Here is an 8796-nt window from a genome sequence, read left to right on the forward strand (position 1 = left end):
AGAAAACAAAATGCTGAACAACTGCCTACAAGAACTCTACAGCTGGATGAACAAAAACAGCTTCAAATTCAAATTCAACCGGGGCAAAACTGAAATAATGATCATGGCTAAAAGCGAGGAAAACAACCACTACATCCCATGGCCAATGGAACTGGGTACAGCACCGACTCCATCAACGATACTAAAAAACCTGGATGTCTTGAGGGACAACGAACTAACACATGAACCACAAGTAAACGCCATAATCAAGAAATGTTCCCTCCTGCTACACGCAGTAAAAAGAATCCTACCATTCCTCTCTTTCACTCACACAAAACTCACCATCATCCCACTCATCATGTCCAGAGTAGACTATGCCAACAGCCTATACCTAGGAATGCCAAAACGACTGTAAAAAAAACCCAGCACACCCAAAATCCTGCGGCAAGAGTCCTGCTCAGACTACCACGAAGAGAACACATTACCCCAGTGCTGAACTTGCTACACTGGTTGCCAATACAAGAGAGAATAAAGTTCAAACGATGTGCATAACGCACAGAGCAGTCCACGGCCAAGGAGCAGAGTTCCTACAGAAAATAATAACTGTCTACCATCCAACAAAATCACTCAGATCAAGCAACGAGATTCGCAGCCATACAATAAAAGAAAACTCTGAGGATCATCCGTGACTCACCTGGCACCCTTAACCTGGAATAACCTACCAAAAAACATACGCAACACCAGGGGTCATTGGGTGTTCAGAAAATACTCAAAACTTGGCTCTCTGCTCCAGATTCAGGCGGAATCAATACCATAATCCCTAACGTGCCCCTCCCATTAGAAAACGGGAGTGGGTGCATACCGCCCACCCTGGCCCACACACTACCAATCCTGTGACCAAAACTACACCTCCTGCAGGGCAGGGGAAGTAGTGGAATTGAGCTAGATAAACGAGCCACTGGAGCCACAGAAAGGAGGGCTCCCACTCCGCAACATGCCTGCCAACTAGGCGGTCAAACTAGAGTACCAAACACACAGAATTACCATAGAGGTTGGGGGCAGAAACGCAAAGAGAAAGTGGTAATAAATCGACTAATACTTGAAAGCCATTATAACCGTACCTTAAAATGTAAACTTTCTGCATACTCAACATGCAGAAACTCACACAACCACCTCTGCACAGCAATCCCCATGCACTTAACCTCATTGCAACAACAGACTAACACATAACCCGACACAACAGCACATGGGAATTCTGGCACCGACCGAAAACCGCACTTAAGCTCAGCGAACGGTGCAGACTGAACTGAAGCGCCCAACAGGACATCACAACTCTCACTTTCCTATTCCCACTACACCCTACTAATCCCCCCCCTGCATCGCCCCCCGCCCTCTTCACACCCTCCTTTTTTAGATCCACCAGAGCGCCTGGGGACCACAGCAGTGGTGACGGTGTGCAGTACAAATACCTTTAACATTAACATGGTTATTTTAAATTCCAGGAGATTCTAGCTTCATTTCTGGTTTGCACATGGGTATTTTTTAAGTGCCAAATATTGCAGATCTCCTTGGACTGGATGGAATTCTTGAAAACTTGCTTAGTAAATTAGGTCTTTTTTGGCTCTTTATGGTTCCCAGCTAGCCATACCAGGATCTCTCCAAACTCACCAGGTCATGTTCAACAATCGATCTGTGCCAATGGCATCATTCCCTGCTTTTAGTTGTGCCACTTAGTAACGTTGATTACCTGGTTTTTTTTATGAGAAAAAGGATGCCAACTTGCCAAGAGACCTCAATGTTGCTCAGGTTTTTATACAGGATATATGGGTCTGCAGTGGTCAGTGAGCTCATGCTAATGGCTTCATAGGTCTTAAACGTGTCCTGGCCTATTTTGTTGGAATGCTGGTATGGAATATGCCCCACTTGTTGCAGGGATGAGGGCAATGGAGCATGTTCAGCTATTTGTGAATAGTCTTATTACATTGTGAGACTGCACTCTCGGGATAGTGTGTCCAGAAATGAGAAATCACTAGATTGAGATTGTGCACGCCTGTGTGTTGGGGTGCTTTCCACTAGGCAGAACCCCAATACCTGTATGGTCTCCAGCATAACTGAAGGTGGCTGCATCACCTATCCACCCAAAATTAAACATCACTAAATAATAGGATTCTTTTTGGCATGCTCTGGTAGTTTGAAGAATTTGCCCTGGAATGAGGGACAATCCCACGGCCTCTGTTACTGCAAATATGTCTGCAGCCTTGCGGAAGTAAGTCCTTGAATAAGGTGACAGATCAGTCTCTCACCCCGGTTTCATTTCGGCAGGAAATGTGGAACATTTTGCTCCCATGATGTCACATTTGTTTTTGGGAAACACTGGTTTTGATCAAGGACAATTTCAGCTGGGACCTTGGGGCTGGAGCAAGTTGGTGGTTGTACTGAAACTTGGTTTGGTTGGGATGCCTGAATGAGATTAGGAGGCTGATGGGGTTTTCCATTAGCGGGTTCATCAACAATCAGGCTCTGTCCACAGGTCTTCCAAGGAGCCTGGGGAGGTGTGAGAGGGAGGTGCTCATATTGTCCAGTGACACATTGCTGGGAAGTCGTGACAAGACCATCCAAGTTTTTTCCATTCAGGGGGAAAGGGTATTTATTTGGGGTTTACTATATTGCAATACACGATTGCTTCAAATTGTGGGAAAGGACATCAGAATGGCTTTCATAGCTAAGCCGAAAGGCAGCATGTATGTTTCTTACAGTGGTGGGAAAATACAGAGAACAGTATCCCATTGTTTGGGTCATCTCCTGGTGTTAGGGTCAATGTTGTTGATGGGGAAGCTGTTGATGCAACACTCTCGCTTTGGAACTATTTGGAACTTTTGGGGGGAGAGGCAGAGAGCAGTATGCCGCTGTTTGGGTCCTCTCCGGGTAGCAGGATCACTGTTGTTGATGTGCCAGGCGTTGATGGATCTCTCTCTCTCTGTTAGGACCTTTTGGTGGTGAGGAGTGGGGGGACAGAGAGCAGTATGCCGCTGTTTGGGCCATCTCCTGATGTTTGGGTCACTGTTGTTGATCAGTCAGGCATTGATGCAACTCTCTGTTTTTGGACCTTTTGTGGGGGAGAGGGGAGCAGAGAACAATATGCTGCTGTTTGGGTTATCTCCTGGTGTTACGGTCAGTGTTGTTGATGGGCACGGTGATGATGCAACTCTTTGAACCTGGGTGGGAAAGCAGGGAGCAGTATGCCGATGTTTCTCATCTCCTGGTGTTAGGATCACTTTTGTTGTTGGGTCAGGCGTTGATGTAAAGCTCTCTTTGGACCTTTTGAGAATTTTTACCAGCTCTTTGGAAGCTCTTAGGTTTATGTCACTTGTGTGTACTATTGGTATTGTTGTTTGTACATTTTCAATGGAGGTTGGCATTACTTGCAGCTTTCAGTATGTGCCTTGAAACTGAACTTGAACCTATGGATAGGAAGGGCCAAATATTGTATATTCTATATCTCTGGATGTAGTATGAAGAACAGGGGTCTGTTTTTGGTTGACCCAGACTTAAGACTAGCATAATCTCTGAATTGCAGAGTTTTTTTCCTTGCAAATAATTGAATCTTGGGTATCTTTCTAATAACCTCACTGGTCTAGCATTGTAAGGGGTATCCATGTGCCCTTCAATTATTAGCAGTCTACTTTGTGTGTAGCACTGTAGTGCAAATGAGTTGAGGGGGACAGTGGAAGTTTTTTGGCTATAAGCAAGGATATTCTTTCTAGGTGCAAGGATCAATTTCATTGGAAGGCAGTATTTTTACAACTTGTATCCATTTTAGATTCCCATGCGTTGCATAGTCTACCATTTAGTGGTTGTTGCACACTATTGCACTTTGTATATGACAACTATACTCGGGAGCATATAAGTAATAAGATCCACTGCCCTTTTTCGATTGGTTCTTTTTCTCCTGTCTATATGATATGGACAACTTTGTTCAAGCAACACAAAACAACAATGCCACAAATGCACCAGTTATGGTTTCTACAGCAACCACATGACCATAATTATGTTACTGCAATTGTAAAACAATCATAGCTTGGTAACCGTCATGCACTTCTCATGATAATTCTCATAGTACTGTGTCGTACTGTGTGAAGAAGTTAGCTTCCTGTCTTTATCTATGACCCTTGTGGGCTGATAAAGATCCCCACACTCACTGCAGCATTGAGACACTGTCATGTGACCGAGTCTGTGTTTTGCACCCCTCCCCTCAGACTTTGTCCATTCACATCAGGAGGATGCCCGATTTGCTACGCTGCTGGTGTTCCCAACCGGAACCGTTAGGTGAGAGTGCCATACCTTCTGGTGAAGGAGTCCATGAATAACACACTGCATGGAGGCTGATAAACAAAGGGAGCAGATTCACGGACCCACACACAGTTGGCTTATTGTGCCACAAAACTGTACCGATGCCAAAAGAAAGGCATGATTTTCACCCGATTCCAAGACCGCCAGCAGACCTTTTGAAGTCTCTGGCCACGACATGGAAAGGATACACCTGCTGGTAATTGATAGAGATTTGACATATAATCAGCTACACTTGAGAATAGGCAACAGGACAGCATTTAAGCAAGATAGCTTTGGAGCAAGAGAGACAGCATTGTAGAGAGAGCTGCTGCACTGGAGAGAGAAATCACATATAGCAAGAGAAGAACGTGACTATTGAAGGGAAACCGTAGGAGATGGTCTCCAGCACGCAGTGGGTGGAACAGAAGCAAGGCTCAAGAGCACTCTGAACTGAATAGTAATCTGGGAGCTATATCCCTGGAAGTCACAGTGCCAAACTCAGAGCGAGCTAGGGTGCTATATCCCTGATGGCAGTGTGCTGGGTTGCAGGATGGGCACTATATATATATATATATATATATATATATATAGCTCAAAACCACAGTATGTGAGATGCAGAGTGAGCTAGGGTGTTATGTCCCTGATGTTACTAGGAGAGCTGACTGCTGGGTGTCAAATCTCCCCTCCCTGAACTCCCAGATAGAAACAGTGTGAGCTGCAGAGGGAAAAGCACCTCGACAATGGAGACACTGAAATCTATCAAATTAGATGGGTGATATTTTCCCAGAGATTCTGTGGCAGGTGCCTTCAGAAAGGCACCTAGTTCTGAAGACAGAACATGAACACTATATAACAAGCTGGGCACTATATCCCAGACACTGGTAAAGAAGCTAGTTAAGCGCCATATCCTTGAGACTAAGAAGCATAGAAATGTAAGGAGTGCCAAATACCCTAAGACCAGAGCAGTATAAAATGATGCCTTTTGTCATCAAGATCGATTTGGCAGGTTGGCACGGCCGTTTAACCCGGATGTGACATCATGGGGGTCACCCAGAAGCCCTGCCAGAAGTCCCACCCCAGAAGTGACACCATGTGGGCCACCCAGAAGTCCCTACTGTAGGTTCTGGGTAGGTGACATCACCAGTTTGACCCGGTAGCAATCTGTGTGAAGCCTTTGGGCCCCCCCCCCCAACCCCTTGCACCGGTTCATTGGGTGACATCATAATGTGAAAATAATGTACTTTTTTTGACCCCCCCAGGTATGACCCCCCCTGACTCCCTGTTTCCCCCCAAGACCCGCAAATGTGTCATAGGTTTCATAGTGCGACCCAGTGGTGTGCATATGCCTCCCATGACCCAGAAAAGTGTTATAATGTGACAGGGCGCTGTGGAGATGATGCAGGCATTATTGTGATGTTTTGAGGGGGAGGTGTGATGTAGTTAGTGCACCTTTGACCCTGAATTGTGTCTTGGTGCTACAGGGCACTGTGGAGATATTGCAGGTGCAGTGCCACCACTGGGTGGGTGGGGTAAAGGAGATGGAGAAAGGTATAAATCGCTCTTGACGACTGAGGAAGCCTGCTTGCACAATGCCATACCCTGAATCATGAAGCGCTACAGCCACTACTCTAAGAATACCTCAGAAAGCGATGACTTCAACACAATTGAAAACAGCTGCAGCTCAAAAACAATAACCCCTCTGGCTGATGCGGAATCGCAATACCTGTGAACTATGGGCAACAACATATATTCAATAGTTAAACTTCTTTCTTTTTTGAATTGCAGAAAACAGCAGATAAAGTTGACTGTGCTGAGAGTCAGCAGTCTTCATTCAACACCGTAAATGTTTGCTGCGTGTGTTGGGAATGGAGCAAACCCAAACCATACCCCTATGTGCTTTAGGGTGAGATGAGCCCATTTGGAAGAAATATAATAGACCAGTGGGCGTCCTAAAGGTCCCCACACGATCATAATATTGTACGCAATTTAGGTACCTAGACAAAGTCCACGCACATAAGCAGACACCATTTATAGATATTAAGTAACCATAGTCAAAACATAGGGCCTGCACAAGAAATAAAACATGTTATCCTTGCAAGATTTTCTTGACCCTTTTTCCCTAGCAGGTTGTATTTTTTCTGGTGTGCGCGTTTAGGGACATGCTTTCACATGCGCTGTTAATAGATGATCAAAAGTCCAGCAACCCAAAGCCATAATAAGTGTAAGAAATGTGTCTGCTTAAAACACTTTGAAAGTTCTGATGAAGAGAAAGCTATTACCCTTTTGGAGTCCTTAGCTATTCAGGCTTTTGCACCCTGTGTAGTGAAAACATGCTTGAAACGTGATTATTATGATTGGTGTATGGGCATAAATGTGATGACACACAACAGGATGCTCATGAATGCCTACAGCTGCAATACCACACTAGAGCAATACGTAGGGTATGTTTTATGTTGAATCCGTATAATGTTTTGCAAATGATTAAACTGATCTGTAAAGGGATGGGAATGTGCATACATGGTAGTATGGAGAATGTTTTATCAAAAACATTCCTGGAAATACACGATTGTCAGAATCCAAAGCTGAGATCTTTATAGGTGACCTGCCTTGTGGTTTTCAGAAACCAGGTAGTCCGATTAATGCAAAAAGATTTTTGTGACCTGTACCTTTTTAGGAAGACCAATAAGTAGTGCCTGATAAATCAGAAGTTATTTTAAAGAAAATAGGATTTATTTTTACAATGGACTTGCAAAGTATATGTGTACATTAGTTTCTAGGACAAAACTTTTGAAGGTAAAACAATGCGTGTGGAACGTAAACTAAAGCCAGGACGTGTATGTGTGGAAAACCGTTAGAAGAACTAGTTACTCTTACCTTGTAACGTTCTTTCGATGGGATGTTCCTCCGACGTATTCCTTATCTTAGATAGAAATCCTTCAGCTTTGCTGGCCTCGGAAAATTTTTTCGCCAGAGGGCGCTGCGCGTCGATGATCGCCGAGTCGATGACCCTCGACGGCCTCCGTGCCGACGTCGACGTCATCCTGCCTATAAAGGCCGCGCGCAGCGTCCGTTGCTCAGTTCCGTTTTGTAGTCCCCAGTAATGTTTTTGGATTAGACTAATCACCTTGAAGGAGCATAGGCTGCAAACCCACAGGAAGTCATACTGCGGGGATGGATGGGAGGGTCGATAAGGAATACGTCGGAGGAACATCCCATCGAAAGAACGTTACAAGGTAAGAGTAACTAGTTCTTCGAAGGGATTGTGTCCTCCGACGTATTCCTTATCTTAGATAGACTCCCATAGCAGTGGTATTGTGACTGGAGGCGGGAGTAATAAAAGTTATGTTACCCTTCCAGAATGGACAGAGTGTAACACAGCCTTGCCGAATCTAGTTTCTTGACTAGAGGAGGAATCCAGGCTATAGAATTTGGTAAATGTATGTGCGGATGACCATGTGGCAGCCGCACATATATCTCGAATTGGCACCCCTCTTTGAAGGGCTGAGGATGTTGCGATACCCCTGGTAGAATGAGCCCTTAGATTTTGAGGAGGCTCCTTTCCTGCCAATTTGTAGCACTCCAGAATGGCTAAAATAATCCATCTGGAGATGGTTTGTTTTGTTATTGGAAGGCCCAACTTATGTCCTGCATAACCTACAAAGAGTTGGTCTGCTTGTCTGATCTTAGCCAATCTGCTGATATAAAAGCTCAAGGCTCGCTTAGGGTCCAGCCTGTGCAGTCTCTCTTCCTCCTTCCCCGGATGAGGAGGAGGGTAGAAAGAAGGTAATATAATCTTCTGAGTGATGTGAAACTCCGAGACTACCTTCGGGAGGAAGTTAGGCTTCACCTGAAGAACAACTTTGTCCTTGTAAAAGATTGTATGTGGAGGTTTACACGATAAGGCTTGCAACTCGCTAACCCTTCTAGCAGATGTCAATGCTATTAGCAAAACAGTTTTGAGGGTGAGAAGCTTCAATGAACAAGAGTGTAGTGGTTCAAAAGGGGCACCCTTTAGGAAGTTTAAAATTAGGTTTAAATCCCATAAGGGAACTTGAAAAGGTTTCGGGGGATAAACATTAGTTAATCCTTTTAGGTATTGTATTACCAATGGAATTTTGAAGTATGAAGGCTCCTCTGCAGTGCGCTTAAAGATTGATAGCGCTGCGAGATAGCCCTTAATTGTGCCAACCTGTAGGCCTGAATTAGCCAGGTAAAGTAAGAATGACAACACCATAGGTGTACCACAAGAAAAGGGTTCAATATTCTTTTCTCTGCACCAGCTGCAAAATTTGTTCCAACGGCAGCGGTATAGAGTTTTAGTTGCCGGCCTTCTGGCCGAAAGCAACACCTCCATAACATCATCCGGAAGGTCCCAATCCTTGTACCTCAACCTTTCAGACACCAAGCGTGAAGGTTGAGGGTCTTGATGGCTGGATGGAGAACCTGACCTTCCTTCTGCGAGAGAAGATCCTCTCTGTATGGCAGTCG

Source organism: Ambystoma mexicanum, chromosome 12, assembly GCF_040938575.1.
Source record: "Ambystoma mexicanum isolate Mex_15411 chromosome 12, UKY_AmexF1_1, whole genome shotgun sequence".
In the NCBI taxonomy this organism is placed as follows: domain Eukaryota; kingdom Metazoa; phylum Chordata; class Amphibia; order Caudata; family Ambystomatidae; genus Ambystoma; species Ambystoma mexicanum.